At 39.5% G+C, this 14,685-nt stretch overlaps 1 protein-coding gene across 1 annotated transcript in view; it reads left to right on the top strand.

The window, feature by feature from the left end:
* ENOX1 (ecto-NOX disulfide-thiol exchanger 1) overlaps nucleotides 1–14,685 on the top strand; it is a 409,938-nt gene that overhangs the window by 100,730 nt on the left and 294,523 nt on the right. The window lies entirely within an intron of this gene.

Here is a 14,685-nt window from a genome sequence, read left to right as displayed (position 1 = left end):
TTCTCTGAAGGGAGGAGAGAACTTCCACTTTGACCATGGCCTTGTCTAAATATGATCAGAGTCGGTGAACTCAGGGGGCTTCCATAGCCTTGGCAGCTCATGACAAGAGCCTAGGGTGATTACTGATGCCATAAACAAGAGTGTCAATTTGTTAAGTCAACAACAGGAGTCACTGTGCACATACTCCTCATGTAGGATCTCTGTCCTTAGTGTGCTGTACATTGAGATTTAATGCTATAACTAGTACTCAAACAGTATTTTTCACTTTATGTTTCTGTGTGGGAGCAAACTGTTGAAATCTTTACTTAATGTATGCTAAACTGATCTTCTGTATATAAAGAGAAATGAAAATGAATCTTGATGTGAATGGAAGGGGAGAGGGAGTGGGAAAGGGAAGGGTTGCGGGTGGGAGGGACGTTATGGGGGGGAAGCCATTGTAATCCATAAGCTGTACTTTGGAAATTTATATTCATTAAATAAAAGTTTTAAAAAATTGGTTTGCTATTATTTTGTTGAGGATTTTTGCATCAGTACACAGGGTTATGAGCCTACTGTTTTGTTATGTCTTTGGGTTTTTGTCAGGGTGACTGGCCTCATAAAAAGAGTTCAGAAGTCTTCCCTCTTCTGGTTTTGGAGATGTCTTAGAATATTGGTGTTAATTCTGTAAATGTCTGGTAGAGTTCACCTGTGAAGCAATCTAGTACTTGGATTTTTGTTGTTGGGAGATTTTTGATTATTGATTTAACCTTCTTATTTGTTACTGATCCGTTTAGACTTTCTGTTTCTTCATGATTCATTCTGATAAGTTATGTGTTTCTAGGAATTTATGTATTTCTTTTTGTTACACAGTTTGCCAACATATAGTTGTTCGTGATAGTCCCTTATGATCTTTTCTATTTCTGTGGCATTAGTTGTAGTGTCTCCTCTTTCAATTCTGATTTTATTTATTGAGTTCTTCTCTCTCTTTTTTCCTAGTTTAGCTAAGGTTTGTCAATTTTTTTTCCTTTAAGGAAATCCAATTTTCTTTATTTTTACTTAACCCTGAATGATTTCCTAGGCTGGTTGCTGCAAGTTGTGGTCTTTGTTATTTGATGATTTTTTGTGTATGTGTGTGTATTTGTGTGTGTTGATATACTGATTCTCTTCTCCCTATTCTTTTTGTATCTACTGCAGTTTTTCCTTTGTGATTACCCAGAGGCTTGTTTCAGACTTCCTATCACATTTTATTGTAAGGAGATAACTCCAATTGCATATAACAGTACCCCTCTAGTCTACATATACACACATTTTGATATCCACGCTTACTTTGTACAGTATATATCCTTTAACAAATTTTTGTTGTTACAGCTATTCTTAGTACTTCTGTTGTTTCACTTTCTTACTAGGGTTAAAGTGAACCTTATACGTTGATATACTTTTCTGTTTAGTGTCCTCTCACTTCTTAAAGAACTCCCTTTAGCATATCCTGCAAGGTAGAGCTAGTGGTGACAAACTCCCTAGGTGGTTTTTTGTTTTATTTTGTTTTTCCTTTTGCTTTTTTGTCTTGTAACATCCTTATCTCCCTTATTTTTAAGGGAGTTTTGCCAGGTATAGTATTCCTGAATGGCAGTTTCTTCATTTAGCACTTGGTATGTATGGTTCCACTCTCCTTTTGCCTGTAACATTTTTGCTGAAAAAATGTGCTGATTATCTTGTGAAGGTTTATTTGCATTTGATGAGTCACTTTTCTCTTGTTGTTGTTGATGTTTTGAAAATTTGTTTCATCACTTTTTTAGGTTCAACCTATTTGGGTTCTTTGCCTAATTAATCTGGATTTTATTTCTCTCCACGGATTTGAAAGTTTACTGTCCCTATTCCTCTAAATAAATTTCCAACAACTTTTTCTCTCTTTTCTTAAATTTTCCATAATGCCTAAACTGCTTTCCTTTATGATGTCCCGTAACTCTAATAGGCTTTCTTCATTTTTTTTATTATCTTTTCTTTATGCTCTTCTGACTGAATATTTGAAGTGGCCTGTCTTTGAGTCTGTTGGTTGTTTCTTCTACTTGATCTCTTCTGCTGTTGGAGTTCTCTATTTAAGTTTTTAGTTCGGGAGTTGGAATTTGAGCTTGAGACTCTTTGATATGGTTTTTGTCTTTTTGTTGAATTTCTAATTTTGTTCACTTATTGTTTTTGTGACTTTGTTTAGTTTGTTTGTACTCCTTGGAATCTCACTGAACTTCTTTAAGATGATTATTTTGAATTCTTTGCCAAGCAGTTCATGGATCTCCATTTCTTCAGGGTTGGTTATTAGGCTTATTTTTTTTTCCTTTTGGTTGTATCCTGTTTTCTTGGTTCTTTGTGATTCACGTAGTCATGTATTGGTGTCTGGACATTGGAAGAAACAGTCACCTCCTCTGCTGTTTGTAGACAGACATTAGCATGCAACTCCCTTCACCAGTTAGCCCAGCTCAGGATTCTGGGAAGATCAGTTGACAGGGTTGACAGGTGGGCATTTAATGAGGTTTGTGGGTGGGCCTGCTCCTGGGGTCTATGGATAGGTTGGGTTTACTGTTGGGGTCTGTTTGTGAGTGTAAATACTGACTTTTCTTTCTCTGATGGCACCCTGCATCCATTTAGAAGTACTTGTTGCCAGCGCCGCAGCTCACTAGGCTAATTCTCCGCCTTGCGGCGCTGGCACACCGGGTTCTAGTCCCGGTCGGGGCGCCGGATTCTGTCCCGGTTGCCCCTCTTCCAGGCCAGCTCTCTGCTGTGGCCCGGGAGGGCAGTGGAGGATGGCCCAAGTATTTGGGCCCTGCACCCCATGGGAGACTAGGAGAAGCACCTGGCTCCTGCCATCGGATCAGCACGGTGCGCAGGCTGCAGCGCGCCAGCCGCGGCAGCCATTGGACGGTAAACCAACGGCAAAGGAAGACTTTTCCCTCTGTCTCTCTCTCTCACTGTCCACTCTGCCTGTCAAAAAAAAAAAAAAAAAAAAAAAAAAGAAGTACTTGTTATGCCTAGTACTCATGATAGTACCACTAAATTGCCCTAGTGTAACTTTTTTACTGTGGTTCATGTACCAAAACTAAGAGATTAATATTGGTACAGTACAATTAACTGTAGTCCAACTTTATTCTACTTTGCCAGTATTTCAGTTTTGTGCTTTTTCTGTTCCAGGACCCAGTGTAGGATTCCACAGGGATTATGTTCATATTTCAGTAGTCTCTACCAATCCGTGATAGTTTCACAGTTTTTCCTTGACTTTTCTGACTTTGATAGCTTTGAAAAGTACAAGTCACATATTTCATAAAATATTCTTCATTCTTTTCCCTGATGTATTGTCACAGTTAGACTAGGCTTATGTATTTAAAGGTAAGAATGTCACAGAGTTGAAGTGAATTTCTCATGATATTAAAGGTACATGCTATCAGTGTGACTTTAATCACTTGGTTAAAGTGCCTGCTAGGTTTCTCATTTTCCTTTTCCGTATTATATTCCTTTCAAGCAAATCAAGGCCACAGTCAAGGAGAGAAAAATTAAGCTCCATCTCCTAGTAGGAGAACTATCAAATAATTCTAGACATATGTTAAAACCACCACATGTACTTTTCTTTGAGACTGCTTAAGTATCTGGATCTTATAAATGTTTTACCCACTTACGTTGGTATTCCTCATTGGATATTTCCTATAACAGTTACTGGTAGGTGTTCTAGTGATTCTATTTTCCTCATTTTTAAAAAATTTAGAAATCTTCAAGGGAGATACTTGTCTGTTCTCTCCATTCATTCAGCTCTTTGTTCAACCATTTATTACATCGCTATGGACTCATAGATACTTATTTTATTCTTAGGATCATATGGTGTAATCTTTTATTATTTAGTTTATCAAGTAGCTACATTTTTGGCCATTGAGAGATCTTTCAGGGTGGCTCCTGTGAATTTTGATGCACTGAACCTCAGTTTTAATTATCATTATTTTTAACATTTGCATGCTTATGTCCTGATGAGATGCTCATCCACAATAGATATTAAACTAACCCATGGAGCAGGCAAATCAGTAATTCCAGAAATATTTATTGAGTTTAAAAAGATTGTGCTAAATGATATGGAGAACAATGAAGCTTAAAGTATAATCTCTAGCTTCAAGGATCCTATGCGCTATTTTATAGAGATAAAATAAACTAAGGAAGAAAAATGACAAATAAATGACAGTGAAGCATTAAATTAGTAAGGATTGCAGAAGCTCTATGAAGAGGATACAATGACATTGAACTTAATGTCAAAAAATGAGGTCAAAGGCAGTAGATATAGTTTGGCCAAGTGAAATGGATAGAAAAAAAAAACTATAAGAATTATTACAGGATGTAAGAAAATCATCTCAGATATAGTGGAAAGATTTTACTTCTAGTGTGATAAAATTCTCTAAAGCTGACATAAGAAGAAATAGAAAGTGGGAGTAGCTCTGTATTTTTGGATAAATTGAATTTTATAATTAAAAGCCTTCAAAGAGAATTGCAGATACTAAAAAAATGTTTTAGTGAATGCTTTCAAACATTTAAGAATGGAATAATATTAATTAAAGTTGTAAAGAACACTTTTTAAGTCTACATGACCCTAACCAGGGTTGGAGACTGTCTGGCCCATGGCCGGATAACACCTGTGAATCCTTGCAAAGGCAACTGAAGTTGGGACTCAAAATTAAATATGTCTATATTAGGCTCATTTTTCAGTTGATAAGTTTATATGACCCGGGAATGATGTCACACATATCCAGATGTCCCTTTGTACCCCTGCTACCAAGTCCTGATAAGGACATTGTGACGAAAATTACTCATCAGTATCATTCACGATCATAGAGCATATATAAAATATTTAATAATACAACTAGGAAAGAAATTTTAAAAATACATGATGAAGTGATGTGTAAAAACAATAATATATCATGACCAAGTAGATTTACTCCAGATATGTAAGTATGTTTTAATATTAAAAAAATTATTCCCAGTAGTAGACTACATGATTAAAAAAATCACATGAGTATCTTCATAGGTGTGGAGACAGCATTTGATAAAATTATAACAACTAATCATGATTTAAAAATAGCTCAGCCAAACCAGGAATAAAAGAGTTCTTTAATCTTTGTAAACAGATCTATGAAAAGCCTACAGCTAATGTTGAAACAATGAATGCATTCCTTCTAAATCAGGATAAAGGTGTGAATGTCTAATCTTACCATTTTCGGCCAGGTTTGTACTATGTGTAGATCCTAGCCATAGGGCTCGTAAAAAAAGAAAAAGAAGCATATAAAATGGAAGGAAAAAAAATAATAAATCTATCTCTACTTCTAAAGAGTAATTACAAACTCTGTATGGAAAGAAAAAATAGTGTACAAAAATCCCAAGAAAGTTAAAAAGATTTATGTAATCAATTGAATTTAGTAAGGTCTTACAATTCAAAGTCAATATAAAATACCAATTCAATTTCTATAATTAAGAAGCAATTAGAAAATTAATTACAAACTATCAGTATAGTAGTATTCAAACTATAAAAATTTAATATAATTAAAGAAAGAAGTTAAAGACCTGTACACTGAAAATAATAAGATATTCCTAGGAAAAAGTTAGGAGGCTTAAAAAAGTAGAGAGATACACAGTGTTTTACATGAAATATTCAAGTAATTAAGATGTTGCTTTTCCAAAAAAATAGTACAGTACCAAACGGTAATTTTTATTTTTGTTTTTGATGAAAATTGATGCACTGGGTCTAAAATTTATATGGAAATACAAAGACTTGGAAATGTCAAACCACTTTCAGATAAAGAATGACACTGTTGTGAGACGAACCTTGATTTCAAGACTTAGTATCAAGCATCAGTAATTAAGAAAATATGATATTAGGGGGCCAGCACTGTGGCTCACTTGGTTAATCCTCCACCTGTGGCACTGGCATCCCATATGGGCACTGGGTTCTAGTCCCGGTTGCTCCTCTTCCAGTCCAGTTCTCTACTGTGGCCTGGGAGTGCAGTGGAGGATGGCCCAAGTGATTGGGCCCTGCACCCGCACAGGAGACCAGGAGGAGGCACCTGGTTCCTGGCTTTGGATTGGCGCAGTGCCGGCCGTGGTAGCCATTTGGGGAGTGAACCAACAGAAGAAAGACCTTTCTCTCTGCTCTCTCTCTCTCTGTCTATAACTCTACCTGTAAAATTAAAAAAAAAGAAAATATGATATTAAATAAGGATTAACAAATAGATGACTGAAATAGAATAGATTGTCTGGAAATAGACAAATACTTAGAAAGCTGATTGATTTTTCACAGATACCATTGAAATTTCATGGGATAAAGGAAGGGCACATTAAGAAACTACTCTGTGAACCTTAAGTAAATTGAAAATAGATCTTTATAAAAATCAAGAGTGGGAATGGGAGAGGGTAGAGGAAGAAGGGTTGGAATATAGGCAGGAGGGAGAGTAGTGTGGGAAGTCTCACTATGTTCCTAAATCTGTAGATATGAAATACATGAAACTTGTATCACTTAAATAATTTTTTTAAAAAATAGAAAAAAGAAACTTTATTAACTGTAATGGAATAAAGTAAATGTCAATGCATATTTCACACCATAAAAAATATATTTATTCTGTAATTCACACTCTAGGTTTTTTTTTTTCTCCCAACTCTGTAGTCTTTTACATAAATGTAAAAACTTTAAGTCTTCTGGAAAAAAATAGTGTAATGTATTGGAAAGATGACAGCTCTTTCTTGGGATAACAAAGGCAATCACATAATGAAGAAAAGTTATACTTCAAAAAAAAAAAAAAAAAAGAAAAGCTAATCATTGAAAGATACTGTAAGTAGACAAACCAGAGTGAGAAAATAATTTCCCATACATACATGACAGGGGAGTTGAATCAAATATAATCTTCACAACTTCATACAAAGAAAACCCTTCTCCTCATGGGAAAGTTAATCAAAAAGAACCTGCCCCAAAGAAGATACAAGATTATTTAATAATAAGCTGTGATATTGACACCATTAGTCACAACGCAAATTCAGGTTTATGAGCCACTTCATACCCACTAGGATAGCTAAAAATAGAAAGACCCAGGGCATCAAACATTGGTGAGGATATGGTAATACAAAAACTCTGATACAGTACTGATGAGAGGGTAAAATAGTATAGCTATTTTTGAAAAACTGGTGGCTCCTTATAACCTTAAACATGTTCCTGCACTATGTCCCAGCAACCTCACACCTAGTTAAATGAAAGCTTTGCAGCTCTGTATAATAATATAAAGCCTTATAAAAATGTCATAATAGTTCTTTTATAATAGCCAAATACTGGATCAATGCAGGTGTCCATGAATGGGAGAATGGATAATAATCTGTGGCGTGTTCATACAATGGATTCATATCATGGGAGATGACTGACTTACACAGTAGAATAATACTCATGAATTCACTGCTAATAGATTTAGCAGGAATGATAGCTCTCAGGAAGAGAAGCCAGACATGAAAGAACACATGCTGTAGGATATAATTCTATATCTATGGAGTTCAAGGACATGGAAGAAACATCTATTGTGAGAGAAATTAGAATCTTATGTTTGGGAGGGCTTGCCTTGTGAGGGTGGTGAACATGCCTTTTATCTTGACTTGAGTGTAGATGTATACACTTAACATCAGTGTGTCTTACTGCATGTGAATTGTACACCCACTGGGAAAAAATTAGACTAGTTTTTGATATTCTCTACTGATATCTGAGGGAAGGATTTATGAAACCTTGGGTTTTCAGTAGTCACATAGGAAGGAATGCAGCATTTGTCAGACTATGCAAATCTCCAAGCACAGGCACCACTGCTTTCACTAGTGGCCATGCAGACACACACCAGCTCCTCTCTTGAATTTCTACACTCTGCTAGCAGTTTCACAGTTTTCCCCAGACCCAGGCTCAGAACAGTCTTCTAATCTTTGACTATTTATTTTCTCACATCATCAGTTTCATGTAATCCTAGAATTTCTTTTCAATCTATACATTTTTCTTCTAAGCAGTCCTTGTTTTATCTTATCCCTGGTGTCTCTCTGACTCACCCTTTTAGCAACAGTCTCCTCCTTTTCCCCTTATTCCAGACACTGATGCCAAATGCATGTTCAAAAACACTCCTCATCAAAATCCATGGCATACAAAAATGCTTCTGATAACTATAAACCAGACCACAACAGAAGTTAATATCTGTTATTATGGAGTTCACACTCTAGTTTCGTTCTCTAACTCCATAAAATTGCCATGTCAGCCTGTAGTGTGCCATGATTCTTCTTACCTCTACTTCTTTGCTAACTATTGTGAAAGAATATTTGTGTTCTCATACAGTTTTCATGTTTATTTGTACCTTTTTTAAATGCATTTAGAAAGTAATTAGAATTCAATGTGGTGTGCACTCTGGGGGTTGTCTCATATTATTCTCACAGTATATGTTGGTCAATGCATTAGTCAATTGTGATTATTTTAATGGTTGATTTTGGATGTCAACTGGATTAATGGATAGCCTGATAGCTGGTAAAGCATTGTTTTATTTTCAGTGCTATATCAGGCACTGAGCCCATCCCTCTTCTGCTGAAAGGAAAACCCAGGTGGTCTGGCATTTGGTTAGAACAATTGGGCTGTTCTGAGTGTGTCTGTGAGGCTGTTTTGAAGGAGGTTGGTATTTGAGTTGTTGGACTGAGTGGGGAAGATCTGTCCTCAATGTGGTTGGGCATCAGCCAGTTGGCTGGGGGTTCAGAAGGAACAGGAAGGCAGAAGGAGAGAAAATTTGTGTTTTCTGTCTCAGAACCAAGACTCTTTTCCTTCTGCCCTTGGGTGCCAGAACTCCAGGTTCCCAGCATTTGGACTGCACGACTCCAGCCAGTGATTCCCTGGGTTCTTGGGCCTTTGACTTCGGATGGACATTTATCTCACTGGCTTCCTTGTGTTCTGAGGCTTTCACACTTGGACTCAACTATTGGCTTTCACACTTGGACTCAATACTATTGGCTCTCCTGGTTCTCCAGCTTGAAGATGGCCTGTCATGGGACTTGAGCCAGTTTCCTAATAAATCTTTGCCAAGTGCATGTTTCTCTCTCTCTCTCTCTCTCCACATACATACACACACACAAACACATATAGAGAGTGAGAAATGGAGATATATTTATATTCAGGGATGAGATGATGTTATTTTGAAGACTATTAAATACAAAAATCTCTTCAGCAGCCCAATAGACGAGAGACCCAGGGAAGAGTTGATACTGCAGCCTAAGTCCGAAGGCATCCTGGTGGCAGAATTCCCTCTTTGCTGGGGGAATCTAGATCTGTTTGCTTTTAAGGACTTCATTTGATTAGGTGAGATCCACCCATTTTATAGAAGGTGCTCTTCTTTATTGAGATTAATTTGACTACTACTCTATTGGTTTAAATGTTAATTTCATCTAAAAAATAAGCACTATAGCAATAGCCAGACTCATGTTTGACCAAAATTCTGGGTATTGTGGCCCAGGCAAGTTGATACATAAAATTAACCACCACAGTAATCTGTACATGGTTTAGCTGGGCCTTAGTGCTGGCTCTCATAATTCACTGGCCAGGCCCATTGTCGTCCCAGTTGGGGCAGGGACTACAGTCATATTTCACTCACTGGTTGTGGGTAGGATTCAGTTCCTGAGGCTGATGGACTGAGGGCTTCAGTACTCCATGGGCTACGGCCTCAGAAGCTTGCCTCTGTCCTATTCCAGAAGGCTTATCCATAAGACAGGCCACAGCATGGCAGCCAATGTCTGCAGAGGGAGAGGTCAAGAGACCTGTGATTTCCTGTCACTTTTGTCAGACTGTGATTCTTTAGAAGCAACAGATGCAGCCTACACTCAAGGTACATGGGAAAAGGAGGAGTGAGTAGATATACAAAGGGAGAAATCCTGGTATGGAGTCAGGTAACAAGTAGAATACAGCTTAGACGTCCTTGACGACTTTGCTTTAGGTTGCCCAGTGGTGAGGGAACAGGAGTCTTCTCGAAACACAACGAACGACATGTGAAAGGACCCAGGTTTGAGGTTTGAGATAGGGCATAGGTGGTAGGAGGACGGTTCTTGACGGGGGAGAGGAAGGAACATTGTATCCTCACATGGCAGAAGGTGGAACAGCAAACTACTGAGGGCTGCGTGGAATCTCTTTTATAAGGGCTGTAAAGCCATTCACGAGGGAGGAACCTTCATGGCCTGATCACCTTTTAATTTCTGTACCTCCTAATACTATCACATTGGAAACATCCTCAGACTACAGCATTCTGTCCTTGCCCCTGCCCCAAAATACATGTTCTTCTCCCATAGGCCAAAAGCCTTCACTTTTTCCAGCATCAACTCAGGAGTCTGAAGTCCACAGTCTCTGAATCAGATATCTGTGACAAACACAAGGCATGAGCGATTCATCCTGAGGCAGATTGCTCTCTAGCAGTGAACCTGTGAAATCACAGTTATGTGCTTCCAAAACACAATAGTGGGGTAAGTGCAGGACAGACATTTCTATTCCAAAGGGGAAAACAGGAAAGAAGAAAGGAGCAACAGATCCCAAGTAATTGCAAAACCCAACAGAGCAAACATTGTTCAATCTTCAAACTTGACAACAGCCTTCATCTTCATGTCTTGCTTTCCAGACACACTGGGGCAGGAGTAGACTCTCAAAGGCTCAGCTCACTGCTTCCCACTGAGTGGCTGGACGCAGAACATACAGTAGCTGCCATGAGTTGGAGCCCACTGCTTCTGCTTCTTCTAGGCTGGAGTTGCATGCTAGTAGCTCTACAGTTATGAATTCTTGGGTCAGGCAGGCCTCATCAGGCAGCTAAACCAACTGGCACCATGATCATAGACTTTATAACCGCATGGTTCCTTCACATATTATCCTACGAGGGCCCTCTGCAGTGGCCCAAGCCCCAGTTCTGCTGGGCATTGCCCTAGTGGGAGCTGTTCGCCACAACTCCACCCCCATGACAAGTCTTTCTTGGCCCCAAGCCTGTCCCAGACATCCTTTGAAATCTAGGTAGAAGTACAGCTCTTAACACTGCAGCTCTGCAGAGTTTGTACAGCCTGTTCTTGCTGCAGTGGTATCCCAGGTTGCACCTTGGCCCACCTGGGCCACAGCAGCCAAAGAGCACTGCAGAAAGCAGACGTGGGGCACAGAGATAGGAGGCTGGCGGCCCCGTGCAGGAAGCCCAGAGGTCCCTTCCTCCAAACTCTCCAGCTCTAGGCACTCGCACTCTGAGGTTGTGATGGGTATGGTGATCTTGATGCTCTCTTAAATGTCTTCAGAATCATTCTCTCATTGTCTCGATGATTCATATGATGATCTGGCTTTCTTCTGTCTCTCCTGATCTTCATACTGAGTGGTTGCTTGGTCGTACCCAGGCATTCTATCCTAAACACTCTTCTTTTATTCTTTACATGGCCACTTTGAGAATTTCCCAAATCTTTACATTCTGCTTCTCTTAATTGTAACATCTGCCAAGTCATTTCTCTCCTCTTGCACTTTGCTATAAGCAGTTAACAAATTCCATGTGGCATTCTGAATGCTTCCCTGTGTAGAGATTCCTTCCACCAAATAACCTAGTTCATTGCTCTGAAGTTCTACCTTCCACAAAATCCTAGGACAAGACATTATTTGGGTACTTTTTAACAAAAAAAAAAAAAAAAAAGAGGCCCTTTGTACCTTCTCCAGTATCCTGTGTCTTTATTTCTGTCTGAGATAGCAACAGAATAGCTTTCACATCCATATTTCTAAGGAACACTCAGTTCACAGCCACCCGAGTAATTCCAAAGAAGAATGAACCTTTCTTTACAGCACTCTTCTTCTGAGCCCTCACCAGAATTGCCCTAATGCCGCTTTCCTATCCATACATGGTTCTTCCAGCTTTGGCTGCAAAATTCTTCCAGCCTGTACCTGTTACCCAGTTCCAAAGTCTTGTCTGCATCTTTAGCTATTTGTTGTAACTGTATTCCACTTCTCTGCTTCCAATTTATCTTAGTTCATTTTAATAAAATATCATAGACTGGATAATTTATTGGAAAATGATTTTCTGTCAGTTCTGGAGGCCAGGAAGTCCAAGATCAAGATGCTGTAAGGTTCAGCTTTCTGGCGGGGACTGCTCCCTGCTTCCAGGTAATCCTTGGGGTGGGAGGAATGCTTCTACTGATTGCTATGAGAAGCCTCTTTTATAAGAGTCTTAAATCCTATTCAGGAGGGAAGAGATGGCATGGCCCAATCACCTCCTAAAGATTCCCACCTCTGCACACTAACACAATGACAGCATGTTAGTTTCGGAGGGGGCATTTGAAGCATGGCACTGTCCTTAAGCAGACACCCTCAGGCTAGGAAGCAAGGGAAGTGTACTTTTGTTCTTCTGTTTAATACAATATTATGTGGGCCTCCAAGTCAGTACAGTGTTGTATGGGTCTGGCGTGGGCAGTGTGGCTTGTCTCACTGAGCCCTTATAAAGGGGGTACGTTGAGAGTCTATATTTTAAATCCATAACTGATGAGATTCCTGCCAAGCTTGTGAGTTGAACAGAGCCCAGAACGTGGAGGAAACAGGAATGTTCGCTAACGCAATAAGACGTTTCTAAATGACTGATACAAAGTCAAACAAAGGCTTTGTTTTCATGACTTCTAAAGATTCATGGCCACAGTCATTTTGTGGTTCTGTGTCTCTAACAATATAGTGCATCTTTTCATTACACTGTGCAGAGGAAAAGGGTGTGTGGTTTCCCTCCACAGTGACAGGCGTGTTTTCTTGAACAATACCCAGGAAAGGTCACATTGGAGATTTGAGTCGCAAGCTCTAGGATTTAAATTTGAGGCTCAGTTTAAAAATGTCATGTCTAGAGCTTGCCAGTTTCCATTGAAAGCCACCATGTCATTTTGGATTACAGCTGACTAAAGCAGGGGCCTGTGGGACATGGCAGTTTTCTTAGGTGCAATACGTATGTTTTCTTCTTTGCCTCGTTTCCTTGCTGTGTTGTGATGGTAGCCATCTACCGTACACAGAATTTTGAAAAATAATCTCTACTTTCCTGGACTTTTTTTTCCTCCCTAAAATACCTCATTTGCTGACTTTCCAGTTATCACCACAGGATGTCCCTGAAAACCTAACCGTTTATGTGTGTTTGTTTAAGTTGGTCTTAAATGGTTGCTTCCTCACTGACACCTGCTGTGTTGCCCTCAGCGCCCACGCCCACGCCCACGCCCACGCCCACGGAGGGGATCTGCTCACTCCTCTGAAGCCCCAAAGCACTTGCAGCCTCACTGCGGTCCTCAGGCTGTGTCGTCCAGCACCGCCACTGTGATTTCCTGACCCCCCGTGGGCTCTGACTCTCTGCTTCTCAGTGCTCCAGACATTTTATCTGGCTCATCCCACTTAATCCTCAAAACGGTATTCGAAGAAAATGTGTCAGGTGGATGGGGGGAGCTTGGGTTAAAGAACTTGGGTGCCTTGGTCAAGGTCACACAGCTAATAAGTGATGGAGCCAGAATACCCGCAACAGTCTAATCCCAGACCCCATTCTTTGAAACACCAATGGGTGCCACCGTCGTATATGTTTTGGCATTTTAGTTGTATCCCTTTACAAGACAGGATATTGCTTAAGGAAAAAATTCTCTTGCTATTCCAGTGTTCTTGGAGTTTTCTGACATTGTTTGACTGAAAAGTACCCGATAAATCGTGACTGGTCAAATAATTGCAAATTGCCATTGGGGTTTTCTGGCAAACTGGTCTGTTAGCTTAGGCATATAACCTGACACTTGCTTTTACATGATGAAGAAAAGGAAAGTTAGTATGTTTACTTTAAAATTTTTTTAATTTTTAATTATTTTTTAACAGAGTCAATGTGATACATAGATACACTTCTAAGAACATAATAATTCTTTTTCTCCCTTCCTCCCCCCACCCTTTCTTCTACCTCTCTGTTGGTCTTTTTTTTTTTTTTTGTCAGGTAACATTTTAAATTCACATTATAGTAAGAAGGCTTAATACTTCACCAAATCACCGAATCAGAAGTTTAACAAGTAAAGAGCAGAAAGACCCTCATTTAGTGGGATTACAGGCAATGGCTCTAAACAATTCACTTTTAGGAAGAGTTTCTGTTTATCTTGCGTTCCTGTCACTTAGGTTAGACTTTGTGGTCCAAATACTTGTCTCCCCATTCTTTGTCAAGCTTTTCTTTCATGCAAAGATATGCTGGCTGTGTTTTGCTTTGTTCGTTTTTCTTTTCTTTTTTTTTTCCCCCCAGGGACTTGAAAATGCTATCAATCATTTTCTTTCCCCTGTTTCTGTATTCATGTTTTCAGCCTCTGTTGCCAAAAATAAAAGAAACTAAAAATTTTCAAAGTTAGGATCGACCTTCCCGACTCTCTCCCTTTCAAGCTCAGTGTGGAAATGAGCTCAGACTTCCAGGACCCAGACAACAGTCTGTGGCAGTAGAAGGCGGCACCTGGAGGGACACTTTGAAGCGCTCAGTTGGTGGGCACTGACCCTGAAACGTACCTTGAAAGTGGGTGTTGGGAAGGCTGGTGGAAGGAGGCTGTGGGCCTGTCTGCACTGGCACCAGACCACCAGAAACAAGTAGATAATTGACGAGAGACGAGAAGGGAAATCCAGATAGAGCCGGTGCTGAGGCATGCTCCATCACCCCCAGCCAT

Source organism: Oryctolagus cuniculus, chromosome 9, assembly GCF_051225735.1.
Source record: "Oryctolagus cuniculus isolate XC-2025 breed Fujian yellow rabbit chromosome 9, ASM5122573v1, whole genome shotgun sequence".
Lineage (NCBI taxonomy): Eukaryota > Metazoa > Chordata > Mammalia > Lagomorpha > Leporidae > Oryctolagus > Oryctolagus cuniculus.
The sequence above is the reverse complement of the archived record's forward strand: the minus strand, read 5'-3'. Positions and strand labels throughout refer to the sequence as shown.